General features: G+C 35.5%; 1 pseudogene; it reads right to left on the bottom strand.

The window, feature by feature from the left end:
• LOC103288804 (ATP-dependent RNA helicase DDX54-like) overlaps positions 1 to 15,594 on the bottom strand; it is a 62,936-nt pseudogene that overhangs the window by 31,591 nt on the left and 15,751 nt on the right.

The following is a 15,594-nucleotide window of genomic DNA, read 5'->3' as shown; positions in this document are numbered from 1 at the left end:
AGTGGGGCAAAATTAAGTTTATAGTTGTGAGTACAAGAAACACAGTTTATTCTTGTAATATTATTTGTTGATTACTAGAGGCCCAGTGCACAAAATTCTGCACAGGTAGGGTCCCTAGGCCTGGCCGGAGATCAGGGCTGATCTGTTAGGCAACTGGTGGGATGATCAGAGGAGCCCCCACTGGCACCCGCCTTGGCTGGCCTGGGGCCTGTGGGCTGGGGGAAGCTCCTGCATTGAGCATCTGGCCTCTGGTGGTCAGTGTGCTTCATAGCGACCAGTCATTCTGCCACTTGTTCTGCTGTTCAGTCAATTTGCATATTAGGCTTTTATTATATAGGATTGTATAATTTTCCAAAGGTAAAACTGTAAAAATATTTTTGGCCCACTGTGTATTGGTAAGGCAGGTGTAGGTAACATGGAATCAAATAGTAGACACTGCCTCATAGAAATGTTTTAATCTCCATAGGCACATTTTACAAGTTCCTTGATTAGTATCATTCCTGCTCTTAGGAATTGATTTTCCTTGGATTTTAATTCTGCACTCTGAGTTATCCTTCTTTGCGATAAATGGTTCCTATTTTGGAGCTGAGTAGCTTTCCAAATCTGTTTCTTGGCATTTGAAGGTTAAAAGCCCTAAATACTTAAAAAAACAAAAACACAAAAACTGGCTCTGCATGTTTTAGTCCAAGCCAATGGTGCTTTTACTGATCCAATTCTCTTAAAATCATTGTGCTAGTCCTATCAATCTTATTGGTATTCTTACCATTAAACCACAGTCACACCCACAAATTTTCTCAAGACAAACTCCTCTCAAACAGACATGTGGATCTGTCTCAGTGGGATTTATGGGCTGAGTGTGAAATTGCTGTTGTACAACAGCCAAATGATTCTTAGAAGCCATTTTTCCAGCAGAGAGTCTAGAAAGCATACTCTTAAGTTCCTCAATAGTCATTTTTGTCTAGCTGACATAACAAGAAATGCATCCTTAAATCTTTACAATGTATTAAAGAATTTTAAGGCAACATCCTTAATCTAAACTTCTTTCAGCCCACAATTTACTCGAAGTTACCTAAATTTGATCTTTACCCTGAGGACATTACTTACTTTGAGAACATTGAGGATGAAAAGACATCAAGGATAACTTGCTTAAAAAAAAAAAAAAAAAAAAGCAGTTCCTTCTTTAAATCATCTCCTCTCTATATGTTTTTAATCAAACACAGATAAAATCTCAAAGGTCATTTTAACATTCTTGCTGGCAATATCCTTAGCCAGATTGACCAGTTCATTAAGTACATTTTCTATTTTCCAAGTCATAGCAGGTGACTGTTTTACTATACTTTCCACCACTCCTTAACACAGGCTGTTTCCATCCAGACTCTAATAACTATGTCCTCAGTATTTTTCCAGCTTCTGTCATAAGTTCTTCAAGGCATTCCTGCCCACTTACTGTTTTCCCGTTCCAAAACCAATGCCACATATTTTAGGTTTTTTGTTTGCCAACACCTCATTCCTTATAGCAATTTCCATTTTTCTGTTACTGTGAGACAAACCACAAAAAAAAAAAAAAACACAAAAAAAAACGCCTAGAAAAAAATTAGTTATGTAGTTCTGTAGCTTCACAGGGCTCAGCTGCACTGTTCTCACCTGCAGTGCTAGTCATATAGCAACTGGTGCTATAGTCCTCTGAGGGTTGACTGGGCTGGATATCCAAGTTGGTTCCTACAACTTAAATATCTGGTATCTGCTCTTCCATACCTTCTTCCTCCCTCCCTTCCTCCCCCTCTCCCTTCCTCCTTCCCTTCTTCTAGTCCTCCTTTTTATTCCTTTCTCTCTCTCTCTTCCCTTTCCTTCCCTTCCTCCATCCTTCCAACATGTCACAAGATCACTAGAGTAGCCTGGACTTCTTTCTTTTACTTCAATAGAAAACTTGGCAGTATCAAACAGACAAAATTCCATGTTAAAAAGAGTATCCACTGGAATTATTGCCCTGGATCCAAAATAATGAAGAATTGACTCACATGGCAGCCACTGTTAGCGAGAACAGGCTTAACATTTTAAGCCTGTAACCCATTGAGTAAGACACTTCTGTCATTTCTACAAGTAAACCTGCAGTTAGAATATAGACACAAAGCTTTGTCTAAGGGATAAGAAAATCAAGTTATGATATTGCCACTCTAGGTGCTGTCACCACTACATGTGGCAGATTTCATACGAGTGCCTCCAAAGCCCCAGCAACACTAGAGTCTAGATAACATTTTTGGTTTCCCAACCTCTCAAAGAGGAGGTGTGTGCAAAACATGGAATTAATCAATATTCAGTACTCAGCATTATATCTTTTATATACGTTATGCATTTATAAGTCACATTGTGAGACATACTGTAAAAAATAAAAGTTTAAAGAGAGTAGGCAAAAAAATAAAACTGCTACTAATTATAAATGATATTACTTGTAGAAGTGAAATTTTTTGTGTATGTAGAAAATCCAAGAATATACAGAAATTATTAGAATAAGTATTTTAACCAGGGATGCTCAAAGAAGGTTCAATATAAAATAGAATTTGTATATCTATATACTACCAAAATTTTAAAATATAGAATTATGATAGGATAAAATAAACAATAACAAGAAACAAATCTAATGGAAGATATATAAGACCTCACTAGTTAAAATTTTAAAATAACTGCTAATAAAAATTTGGAAAATACCTTAAAAATTAAAGTAATTCTCTAGCCTTCATTTTTTGGAATACTCAACCATGGAAAAATATCAATTCTCAATCAATCAAAAAATTCAATACAATCTGTCAAAATCCCAAGCAGAATTGTGTGAAAATTGATAAGCTTATTTTTAAAAATTAACATGGAAATTAGAAGTGATTAAGATAATGGAATTAATGTAAAATTGAAAAATAATATTAGAGGACTTACATATCAGATATCAAGATTTTTAATAAAGCTATAGTAATAAAGACATTATGTTGGTGGTAAATGCTATTAGACCAATAATATCAAACAAATAATTGAAGAGCTGACCCTTACCTAGATAGTCAACTAATAAATGATAAACATGCCATTGAAATCTAGTGGGGGTAAATATATTTTTGGTAAATTGTTCTGAATAAATTAGATATCCATATGTGTAACAGCAGCTAAAAACAATAATTACTATCCACATCCTATGTGTATTAATAACCTGGTAATGTTTTAACTGGTTTTTTGGAGGATTTCTCAGGAAGGTGAAATAAATAAGAGTCAGCTAGGTTTGGAGTAACTTCAAAAAACAAAGTCATAATCACAAAATAAGTAAAACTAATTTCTGATGGATATAGACATAGACCTAAAAGTAAAATAATATAGCTTCTATGATAAAATGCAGAAAATTAGGATCCTGATTTTAAATAAGGAAGTCTTTATTTTAAGCAAAATACAATAAGTAGTAATCATAAAAATATGTTCAATAAGGTGGCATTAAAACGAATAATGTAAAATAATTCTTTTTTTAATTAAAAATGCTTTCTTGATTATAAAACCAATGCAGCTACTTCAAAGTTCAAATCATTCTAAGAAAAATCAGCCACAGGTTGGGACAGGACATTTAATATACATATATCCAATAAATGACTGTGAGTGAAATATATTTGTAATAAACTAATAAGCAAAATAGAACAATAAAAAACAAAAAATAATTTGAATGAGTTCTTAGTAAAGAGGATATTCAGTTAGCCAATAAGAACATGAAAAATTGCTTCAAGCATCAGGGAAATAAAAATTAAATTCCTGAGAAACCACTGCACCCAAATGAGTAAGATACAATTAACAGAAATGAGAGCAACTAGTATTAGAGAGGATATGAATCAACTGTCTCATTGTTACAGTGGTGATGAAAGTACAACTTGGTACAATAACTCTGAAACATGATTGGCAGCACCAACTAAAGTTAAGCACTATGGCAGGTCAATTCCATCCTAAGCGATACACAAGAATGTTCATAGCAACTATATGTGTGATAACACCAAACTGGAAATAACCATCAATGAGAAAAAGTATAAATAAATTGTTGTCTATTCATGTAAGGGAAAATGACACAACAATGAAAAAGAACGAACTCTTAGTGTAAAATGTGTATATATCACAGAAGTTTGAGTGAAAAGTAAAAAAAAAAAATCAGAATATATATATATATATGTATTGTATGACTTCACTTGAATGAAATTCAATAAATGCTGAAACTAATATATGGAGGTCATAAGCGTTACATTAAGAAATTTTCTCTATATGATCTTTGTGGTAACTACAATAATAAAAGTAAAATTTCTTTGAATATATATTTAAATTGTATATATAATATGCAAAATTAAACAAACCAACAGAATAAGATACTATTAGCATACATGTTAGCTCCTACTTTGATACTGTTGGCTTTTTAATTTTCTATTGGATATATAAAATCATTTGTAATTCTGAATATTTATATTTAAAAAGTGATGGAAGATTAAAATAAGCAATTTAAACAATCAAAACAAACAAATCTGAATTAATGGGATTGTCAACTTGAAGTCTGATTTTCCTGAACTCGTTCCCATATTATTACTAATGTAAGGGGACATTTATGGACTTATGTCAGGAAGGAAAATGGGCAGAAGTCTTTTACATATTGCATTTGGAGAGGGCTTTTACCTCTTCATATTTATCTTTTATTCAAATTTTCATTTGGGTAGTTAATTTAGAGTGAATCATAGCCTTTGCTTCATGGTATCATATCAGGAATCATTGTATTATAATCTTTCCTATGAAACTCTTAAGAATCATATAAATCTTATGAATTTCAAAAGAATTTTCTAAAACTTTTGTAGACAGATGGTATTTGCCTTTTTAAAAAATACCCAACATGACAACAACAAAAAAAACCACATAGCTAATTAAAACTGTGTCTATGTATCATTTTCTTAAAGCATAATGGAACTTTTTAAAGATCTGGTGCATTGGTATGAAGCCAGGTATGTAGGTTTTGTGCTACATCCTCTATTTCTCATGAAGTAAGAGGAACAAAAAATAATGAAGGCAAAAAAATGGCAATTCTTTTTGATTAGTCTACCTGTTTGTAATAAAAGAAGAAACTACCAATTTGTTTAAAGTTACACAAATAAATGGCTTTATACTTTTCTAAATTTTAAAAAGTTTATTTTTAAAATTTTATAATTAAATTTATTGGAATGACATTGGTTAATAAGATTATATAGGTTTTAAGTTCACAGTTTTATGATACATCATCTGTTTATTGCATTGCATACCCATCACCTAAAGGAAAAGTTAAGAATCATTTGATTTTACTCATATGTGGGATGTAAAACAGGAAGCAACAAATAAATAAGTAAAACAAACAAAAACTCATATACACAAAAAGCTTCTTTATAACCATAAAAATTAAATAAACACACTGAGGAATATTTCAAGTAAAAATGTTATAGCATCTCCTTCAAAACAAGAGAAATTGATTTTCTACTAGAGGCCTGGTGCACAAAATTCATGTGCAGGTCCAGTCCCTAGGCCTGGCCTGCAATCAGGGCCCTCTTCCCTGGCTGCCTGCAGCTGGCCCCGCCCCCCCCACCCCCAGTTTCCCATTCGTCATCGGTCAATCGGAGCCTGCTAGCCAGGGATAGGGACCGCGAGGTCAGCCATTCCCTCCTGCTCGCCGTCCCCGTCCCCACCATGCTGTGTGTGTGGGGTGACAGGCAGGGCGGGGGCCTTGGCCTGGTGCCACACGCGTCCCCTGCCACCCACAGAAGGACGCAGGAGCCTGCTGGCCGGGAAAGGGGACTGAGAGGTGGTCAGTGTGCCTTACAGTAACTGGTTGAGCAGACGTTCTGGTCGTTCTGCTGTTAGGGTCAATTTGTATATTACCCTTTTATTATACAGTACTAGAGGCCCGGTGCACTAAATTGTGCACTTGGGGTGGGGGTCCTCAGCCTGGATTGCAAGAAGATGCTAGGCCAAGGGACCCCACTGGTGCATGATCGGGGCCAGAGAGGGACATGGGAGGTTGGCCAGCCAGAGAGGGGCCACGGGAGGACTCCAGGGGGTGTCTGGCCCATCTCGCTAAGTCCCTTGGGCTGGACCCCAGCAGCAAGCTTACCTACCAGTTGGAGTATCTGCCCCCTGGTGGTCAGTGCACTTCATAGTGACTGGTTGTTTAGTCGTTGGGTTGCTTAAGCTTTTATATATATACTAGAGGCCCAGTGCACAAAATTCATGCATGGGGGGGGGGGGTCTGTCCCTCAACCCAGTCTGCACCCTCTCCAATCTGGGACATCCCTCTCACAATCCAGGACTGCTGGCTCCCAACTGCTCACCTGCCTTCCTTCCTGATCGCCCCTAACCACTTCTGCCTGCCAGCCTGATCACCCCATAACCACTCCCCTCCCAGCCTGATTGATGTATAACTGCTCCCCTGCCATCCTGTTTGCCCCTAACTACTGTCCCCTACAGGCCTGGTCACCCCTAACTTCCCTCCTCTGCCGGCCTGGCCCCCTCCAACTGCTCTCTACTGCAGGCCTGGTCCCTGCCAACTGCCCTCCACTGCAGGCCTGGGTCCACCCCATCTGCCCTTCCCTGCAGGCCCAGTCACCCCCAACTTCCCTCCTCTGCCGGCCTGGTCCCTCCCAACTGTCCTCCCCTGCTGGCCATCTTGTGGTGGCCATCTTGTGTCCACATGGGGGCAGGATCTTTGACCACATGGGGGTAGCAATCTTGTGTGTTGGAGTGATGGTCAATCTGCATATTACTCTTTTATTAGATAGGATAGAGGCCTGGTACATGGGTGGGGGCCAGCTGGTTTGCCCTGAAGGATGTCCTGGATCAGGGTGGGGGTTCCCTTGGGGTGTGGGGTGGCCTGGGTGAGGGGCCTGTGGTGTTTTGCAGGCTGGCCACGCCCCCCAGGCAACCCAAGCAGAGGCCCTGGTATCTGGGGTTTATTTATCTTCTACAATTGAAACTTTGTAGCCTGGAGTGGAGCCAAGCCTTCTGCTTGTTCCGTGGCTGCAGCCATTTCTGTTGGGGTTTATGTATCTTCTATAATTGAAACTTTGTAGCCTTAAGCGGAGGCCTGGGCAGGCCAGGGTGTGTGGAAAGCTTGGCTTCCTTCATTGCCAGGGGCATCCCTAGCCTCCCTCCTGCTCTCTGTGGCTGTAGCCATCTTGGTTGGGTTTATTTGCATATTCACTCCTGATTGGCTTGTGGGCGTGGCTTATGGGTATAGCAGAGTGATGTTAATTTGCATATTACTCTTTTATTAGATAGGATAGATAATTTATAAATTCATACCTACACTCTGAAAAGTCAAAACACTTTAAATATATTATCTGGTAATTTCCATTCTATGAATAGTCTCACCTATAACTCCATGTAATATCAGAAATAACATTTTTACATGTGACTAAATTTGAGTCAAGGGTATTTTTCTCCTATGATAAATTCAATTTGGTGCACACCTCACTTAGTTCAAATAGTATTCAATTTTTTAATTTTATTCCATAAAATCATACTCTCAAATCTGAAGGAAAATGTAGCAATTACTATGTGAGCAATTTCCAGAATCAATTATTATCTCAAAGCAATAGTTGTTTTTTTACAACTCATGTTTTATGTAAAAGTGGATATATTTTTGCAAATCCCATTGGCACCTGTGAAATATGACAAGAGCAATGCTAAAATAACCATGAATATTTTTTATGTATGTAGAGTAAAAAGTTTCCATGGCAGCATTCCCTTTATATGCCTATGTGGGAGCCTGGGACTGTTTCCAAATATTTTAATTTGTTTGAGTGTTAACCTTTCTATACAGATTTAGTGGGGAAAGGTATAGTAAGAGTTTTCTTATTGAAAAATACAGGTGGGGAAAAAATAGATTTTACCTTAATTTGGATGAATTCCAGAGAAGGAAAAGTTAAAAATGCTTTTATATTTCTGTTTGTACCACATTGTCTAAGCAGACTTGTACATAAAACGAAAGTACAGAGAGTAAAAGCTGCAGGAAAAGTTGGGACCAGCTAGCTCACCACAGAAGTTAAAGCCCCGTTATCAACTTCAAAACATTTGTAAAACAGCATCGTACATGGGGAAATCTAATAAAATGTTAAGGCCAGAACACCTCAGAAACAATTATGAATTACTAAGTATTTTAATTGTTAATGTGTGTCTTATACCCTTCTACATTATTTGTTAGCTCTTGCTGCATATTGTATGCTTAGAAATGGGGCAAAAAGAAAATGCAGGGTATGCATAAGAAGAGGAACCATACTGCTGTTCTTGGGTAAGATGGAGCTACCTATGATGACTGACCCCTCCACTGAAAACCAGTGTAGAAAGCTGGGTAATACACAACCTATGAATGAAAGCATTAGTTTGCCTCTACAGAAACTAGGGCTTCAAGGTTTAAGATCCCAGGGAAAAGGAAACGCAGGAGAACGGAGCCACTGTTTTCAAGGCATTTATCTATGACAGGTGCACTGTCAGAGGCTGAGTTGTCACTAAGTAGCAGAGAGGAAATGGAAATTTGGGCCAAACTTAAGATTGCTGAAGTCACAAAATGGAGTTCAGGGCTCTGAAGGCTCTGAATAGAGTGCCCAATATTCTAGGATAGGGGGAGCAGGCACAGATAAATGAAACAGACTCACTGATTTTCCCACTGAAGTATGAACGAGATTCTTAAAATTATGTATGTCAGAAACATAATCAAAGAAGCAGGAAGCTACTGAAAAACAAAGCAGAAGCTTTGACAATCTTACCATCTTGCTAGTAGGCAAAGGTGAGAATCGACTACCTACTTTTGAGGAGAATGGATCCAAGTATATAGAGCCCAAAGGATTTAATAGAAATCTATGGGCTCAACTAGAGAATTAGGGCTTACCTGACATTCTGTAAGTTTTACAATTGGACTGTGTACTCAATGGATGCTCTCATGCAAGGATCATTTGTTTGGTTTAAAGAAATTTGCATGAAATACTAACCTTATATTTTTCAAGAAGAAAATGAATGTGAGAGTGTTAACATTTTTGATTACTGAAGAATTTAGTAGATTGATGTGTCATTTGGATTTCAAAATACAGATTTCAAGTGATCAATTATTAACAGTGAAAAATTTGTTTCCCTTAGTTCTTACTCAGAGGTAGAATAGAAAAACATCCACTGAGAGTATTTTCTTTTGGTCAAATGAGATGTTTCTTTTGAAATATGATGCGTTAGTATTAAGTGTATAGATCATAGTTGGAAATCTCTATGTTGAATTGAAATTAAATGGTGTTTTTTTTTTTTTTTTTTTTTTTTTTGTTTTGTTTTGTTTTTTTTTTTTTTTTTACCTAGAATATGGTACACTTTTAGTACAGGTGGTTAAGAAACCACTATCAAAAAAATAAATAAATAAATAAAAAGAAAAAAAACAAAAAGAAACCACTATCATAATGTTGAGAGTTCTCAGAAATCTCAGCTATCCAAGTATCAAAATGAAACCGAGGTACTTTTGTTTGTTTCAAAGTCTGAGTTCTATTTTCTTTATCATTTTGTAAACCCAAAGATAGAGCATAAACAAATCTGAGCACCAACTGACCACATAACAAAGAAGTCTTCCCCACCATGGGACTTTCACAATATATCCTACACCTATACTGGAACAACAAGCTTACTTAATTGTCAAGATCTTGTAAAAGGGTTCAGATTCCCATTTGAAGGTGATTTAAGGAAGTGTTTGCCTTGCGTCAATATCATTTTCTTAACTACTAAACGTAGTTAATTAAGTCTCTAAAGTTGAGTTTCTGTCTAACTCCACACATATTTCACTTTATTTCATTCATTTTATTCTGGTTTGTAAAAGGGAATAGGAATCCATCTGCCATTAAGTATTCTGTCCCAGTGCCTGTTTTTTGCTAGCTAATGTTGGAAAGTGTTGATTTGTTAAAAGGAAACTGTCAATATATTCATCCACTCACTTGCATGCTCCTACCATTGTCCTATGCCATTCTGCTATTTACCAGTACAGGGAAATGTGTCACTTTTCATGTTTAATGATTATTGCTGCCTGTTTTCCTGTCTATGTATACAGGCAAATTTAAAGATGATGAAATGAAATATTTTACAATTTCTGAGTAAAAAATGCAATGTTAATTGAGGCTAAGTCATTTTGACAGCATTAGAGATAAGAAAAAGACTGATCTGATCAGGGTTATTTTAAAGAAAACTATCTTAATATTTTTTACTTATAAGGGGTCATGGAAAATATTTATTAAAATGCATTTGGAGGTTTTTTAACTTCTTACATCATTTTGAGGAGAATTTTACTAGAAAAGAAATGTGAGAAAAACTAAGGAAATAATTATTAAAACTGTATTTTGTTAAATATATAATATTTATCTTCATATTTTATAAATAATATAAGAGAAGAACAAAGGGGAATTACTTTTACTATACATGTAGTGACTGAGATTATAATTTACAAATAACAAAATTTGTTGTCTACTGAAATGACTGGAATTTATATTTAAATGTATATGTATTCAACAATTTCTTCTTCATTTATTAGATATACAGTATATACCAAAGAGGATGTAGTATGTATGTTATAGACTGCAAAATATTTAAGAGTTACCCACACATATAATATGCTAAATTAATAAAGAGGTATTTCAGAAAAAAAATGAAAAATCATTAAGTTTGTACTATGAGATAGGAAAGAAGGAATCCTTTGTGGAATCTAGTCTCAAGGGAAAAGGCTGTTATTCTTTAAAATAATTTTTTTTTAATATATTTTATTGATTTTTCACAGAGAGGAAGAGAGAGGGATAGAGAGTTAGAAACATCGATGATAGAGAAACATCGATCAGCTGACTCTTGCACAACCCCTACCAGGGATGTGCCCGCAACCAAGGTACATGCCCTTGACCAGAATCGAACCTGGGACCTTTCAGTCCGCAGGCCGACGCTCTACCCACTGAGCCAAACCGGTTTCGGCTAAAATAATTTTTTTAAATGAAAACTTGCTGACGATTTATTTTGCAAAAGGAATCAGCAAAATCAGCATTCCATTGTTTACTCTGCTTCACGGTACCCACCTAAGAAGATAGCTTATTTATTAGAATACTTGTATATATGGTAAAATTTCAAAGAAACTTTTTGTCATCTAGTAAATTAATTGTATGAAATTCTAGGCCTTAATGATCAGTCTCAAAAAAGAAATATAAATATGTCTTTCTCTAAGTAGGATTACAGGAATTAGTAATGAAGCTAGATATTAAGTTTGTTATTTTGAATTGCTGAAGAGGAATGTTTATGCTAATATTAAGTTGAAACACTTTATGAGAGGAAGTGTGGGAAGAAAGAAGACTGCATAATTGAGAATAATAGAAAGTACATGGATTGACTTTTGTGGATGAAGGTACATGTAGTCAAGGAGGAAACAGATAAAGATTATTCCTATTGCTTTTCTTCCAAACTGTTCTCATCAAACCCCACCCCAATCCCCATTCCCTACCAGGTGTCTTTAATAGATAGGACAGAAAGATATTAGGTAGTTCTCATCTCTGGTGGTAAAGTGCTTTATCATGACATGTGCTTTATATATGAAATAGTTCACATTTCATAGCGGTTTGTTTCAGTGCACATATAAATGCTTACATGTGCCTATCTTGTCACGTTACATGTGACTACCACATTTAAGTTGTCATCGTCTAAAGAGGTGTTTTTTTTTCCTTTTGCAAAGCTTTCAATGACTAAACTTTGAAGTTTTTGTCGTGATCTTAAAGAAGGCTATGTGTTTCTCCATCAATTATCTTTATCGATTTCCACTTAAGTATCACAGCTCCTATATTGGCTTGCTCTGAGCATGGTGAGATATTTATTAAGATGGTTTCATTTACAATTAATTCTTACTCTAAATGATTCTAATAAGGCAGCCAAGAATTTAAATCCCATAACTAAAGTATTGATTTTTAAATATACAAAAGTACACAAATTTGCCCTATTTCTTTAAGAATTTTTACCCTTGGCAAAACCATGCACTACTAGCATCATTTACCTATAGATAAAAGATAAAATCATTTGCTTACCATGTGAGTTCAGACTGCATTTCTGACATAGTTCTAAGATCCATCCTTAGAAATTTATCAATATAACCTCATTGTAGTTTTTAAATTATATTAATAAAAATAGCTTTATATCCTTAATATTTATAATTTCTTGGTGTTCAACAGTGAGTTATGTGTATTTGGCTATGTTCTTTTTGTAAACTGAATATATCAAAATTATCTCTTTTTAAATTTGCAGCACCTTTTTGACAGATCAAATATACTCAGTATTGGAACACACATACATAGTGAAAAATGTATTTATATTTAGATAAGGAATGCACTTAATTTACAACTATGGAGAATATTTTCAGTATTTGCATGTAATGGACATTTTCTATGACATCTGCGCTTACATGACCTTACCAGTAGGAGCTGATAATTTTACAATCAATATCGTCACCATTACTAGTATACATACACAATATATCACAACATACATGACTATTTTAATTTATCTAAATTTACTAACCTTTCATCTTAATTATATTCTGATAAGATACACTCAATATTAATAAAACTAACACTTTTCTCTTTTACACAATATTCAGCTCTATTTCTAATTGGAATCAAGTGGAAAAATGTTATTATCTGGATGAGTTAAGACAAAAGTAATTAATTTGGCACACTTATATTGAACATATATAAATTAGATAAAATAGTATTTTTCAATTGAGCAAGCTTTAGATTTACCAAAAGACTAAATTTAATTAGGTTCCTCTAATGTTAACATCTTATATAGGCACTAGAGGCCCGGTGCAGGAAATTTGTGCATGGGGATGGGTGGGTATGTGTCCCTCAGCTCAGCCTGCACCCTCTCCAATCTGGGACCCCTAAAGGGATGTCCAACTACCCTCTCACAATCCAGGACTGCTGGCTGCCAACCGCTCGCCTGCCTGCCTGCCTGCCTGATTGCCCCTAACTACTTCTGTCTGCCAGCCTGATCACCCCCTAACCACTCCCCTGCCAGCCTGATCGATGCCTTACTGCTCCCCTGCTGGCCCAATGGCCCTTAACTGCCTTCCCTTGCCAGCCTGGTCACCCCTAACTGCCCTTCCTCACCAGCCTGGTCCCCTCAACTGCCTTCCCCTGCTGGCCTGATCACCAACAACTGCCCTCCTCTGCTGGCCATCTTGTGGTAGCCATCTTGTGTCCACATGGGGGCAGCCATCTTTGACCACACAGGGGTAGCCATCTTTGTGTGTTGGAGTGACAGTTAATTTGCATATTACCCTTTTATTAGATAGGATATTAGATAGGATGATACATTTTTCAAAACTAAGAATTAAACATTAGTATCATACTGTTAACTAAACTTAGAATTTATTCTGATTTCCCAGTTTTTCCATTACTTTTTCTTTCTTTCTGTTCCAGAATTCAATATAGGATAACTTGTGTTCATCCAGAGTATAAATTTGATATGAATTTTAAGGAAAATAAATTTAATTCTCTACATCAACCGTTTTATAGATGCCTGTGTTTTTATCTCTTTTAGTTTTATTTACATTGTTTAATTTTTCACTTTTACAAATTGATTTTTCTATATGGAAAATGCAAGCTAAATTATTTGTGCATTTTAAGCCATCTTGATTAGAATCATAATTTTAAGTTAAATCACAGGAGAAATATTTCAATGTTGGAGTTTTATGTAAACAGGTATTACTATTTATTTTCAGTTTATTGTATCTCATTAGAATAATCTTTTTATTTAACACTCCACACCTTTTGCTCAAGCCAACTAATAGGTAAGAATAAAACCTCTCAGGATATTTAACAAAAAATATGAAAATATAAGCTCTTGAAACTGAAAGCAAATTCTAAATACTTTTTTTAAGTGGAATAAAATATTTTTTGTGGTATTTGATATTAAGAAATATTGAAGTTTTGGGAATAACTATCCATGCATACAATTAAAGTAAAAAATATTACATTAGCCCACAGTGTGTTAATAAATTGCAGTTATTATTGTTATAGTTTAATTTAGTTTCATATCAACTCTAATGTCACATAAAGAGAACTGGACTTGAACTAGAAAATGAGGGTTAAAATGTGTTCTTCCATTTACTAATTCTTTGACTTTAGTTATAGGACTTAGTATCTTTGAACTTGAGAATTTGATATATGAAAGAGAGGATATAGTGAAATTATGAAATCAAAACATTCCTCACAAACCTCATCTAAAATAATAGTAGAAAGGAGAGATAAAATATGAATTGGTTAATAGACATATTTACTTATATACCTGAGCAGTCACTGGGCCTCAGTAATATGCACCTTATAGTAATGAACTTATTTCACAGAAAGACTTGTTTTATAGAAAATGAGTAAGGCAAAGGACTCACTCACATTGGATTTATTGGTATTAACTTAATGCAAAGCAGCTGGTCTGACAAAATACTGAAATGACCTATTGAAGTTTCAATAACTGTGACAGCTAGAAGACAACACTTTAAATTTTATATACTTTGAAATAGTGCACAATATCCAGTGCTCTTTCATCTACAGACAGACTACAGGTCCAGGTGACACTCCAGCAGTAGAAAGATACGTTTAATTTCTCATTATTAAATCTAATATCCTATGTGTAGTACTTTGACTTCTTTTTTTCTTTTCTTAGAGCTCTGCTGATTCCAAGAAATGCTTCCTCCAGGAAACATAACAATAATCATATTGGAGTGAAAATCAACACTACCTCTTTTTTACCCCCAATGGTAAAAACAGAATAGAAATCTACAGGAACCCATTAAAAGAAAAATCCCAAGAGTTGAGACCCCAAGTAACCTTGTTTCACTGATTAAAGATACAGATGGAATTAAGGTTACTAATCGGTTGACTTTATTTTTATTTTATTTTTTGTTAATCCTCACCTGAGGATATTTTTCCACTGTTTTTTTGTTTTTTGGGTTTTTTTTTTTATAGAGAGAGTGGAGAGGGAGGGACAGAGAAATATCGATGTGAGAGAGACACATCCATTGCTTGCCTCCTGCACATGCCCTGACCAAGGTATGTGCCCATGACCAGAAATGAACCTCGGACCCTTTATTCCACAGGCCTATGCTCTATCCACTGGGCCAAACCAGCTAGGGCCTAATTGGTTGACTTTAAAATGGGAAGATGATCCTAGATTATACAGGTGGACTGACTATAATCACAAGTATTCTTCAAAGTGGAAGAAAGAGGCTGAAGAGAGAGTTGAGGGACATTTGAAGATGTTATGGGGCTAGCTTTGAAGATGGAGGAAGGGACTATGAGTCAAGGAATGCAGACAGTTTCTAAAATCTGGAAAAGGCAAAGAAATTAATTCTTCTCTAGAGCCTCGAATGCAGTCCTGCTTAAATCTTGCTTTCAGTCAGTGAAACCCATTTTAGATTCTGACCTCCAAAACTATAACATAATAAATTTGTTTTGTTTTAAGCCACTATATTGGTGATATTCTGTTTCAGCAACAATAAAAATGAATACAAGCATAAAATGTTGCTTTTCA

Source organism: Eptesicus fuscus, chromosome 4, assembly GCF_027574615.1.
Source record: "Eptesicus fuscus isolate TK198812 chromosome 4, DD_ASM_mEF_20220401, whole genome shotgun sequence".
NCBI classification, from domain to species: Eukaryota; Metazoa; Chordata; class Mammalia; order Chiroptera; family Vespertilionidae; genus Eptesicus; species Eptesicus fuscus.
Note: the sequence above shows the minus strand (reverse complement) of the source record. Positions and strands in the feature narration are given on the sequence as shown.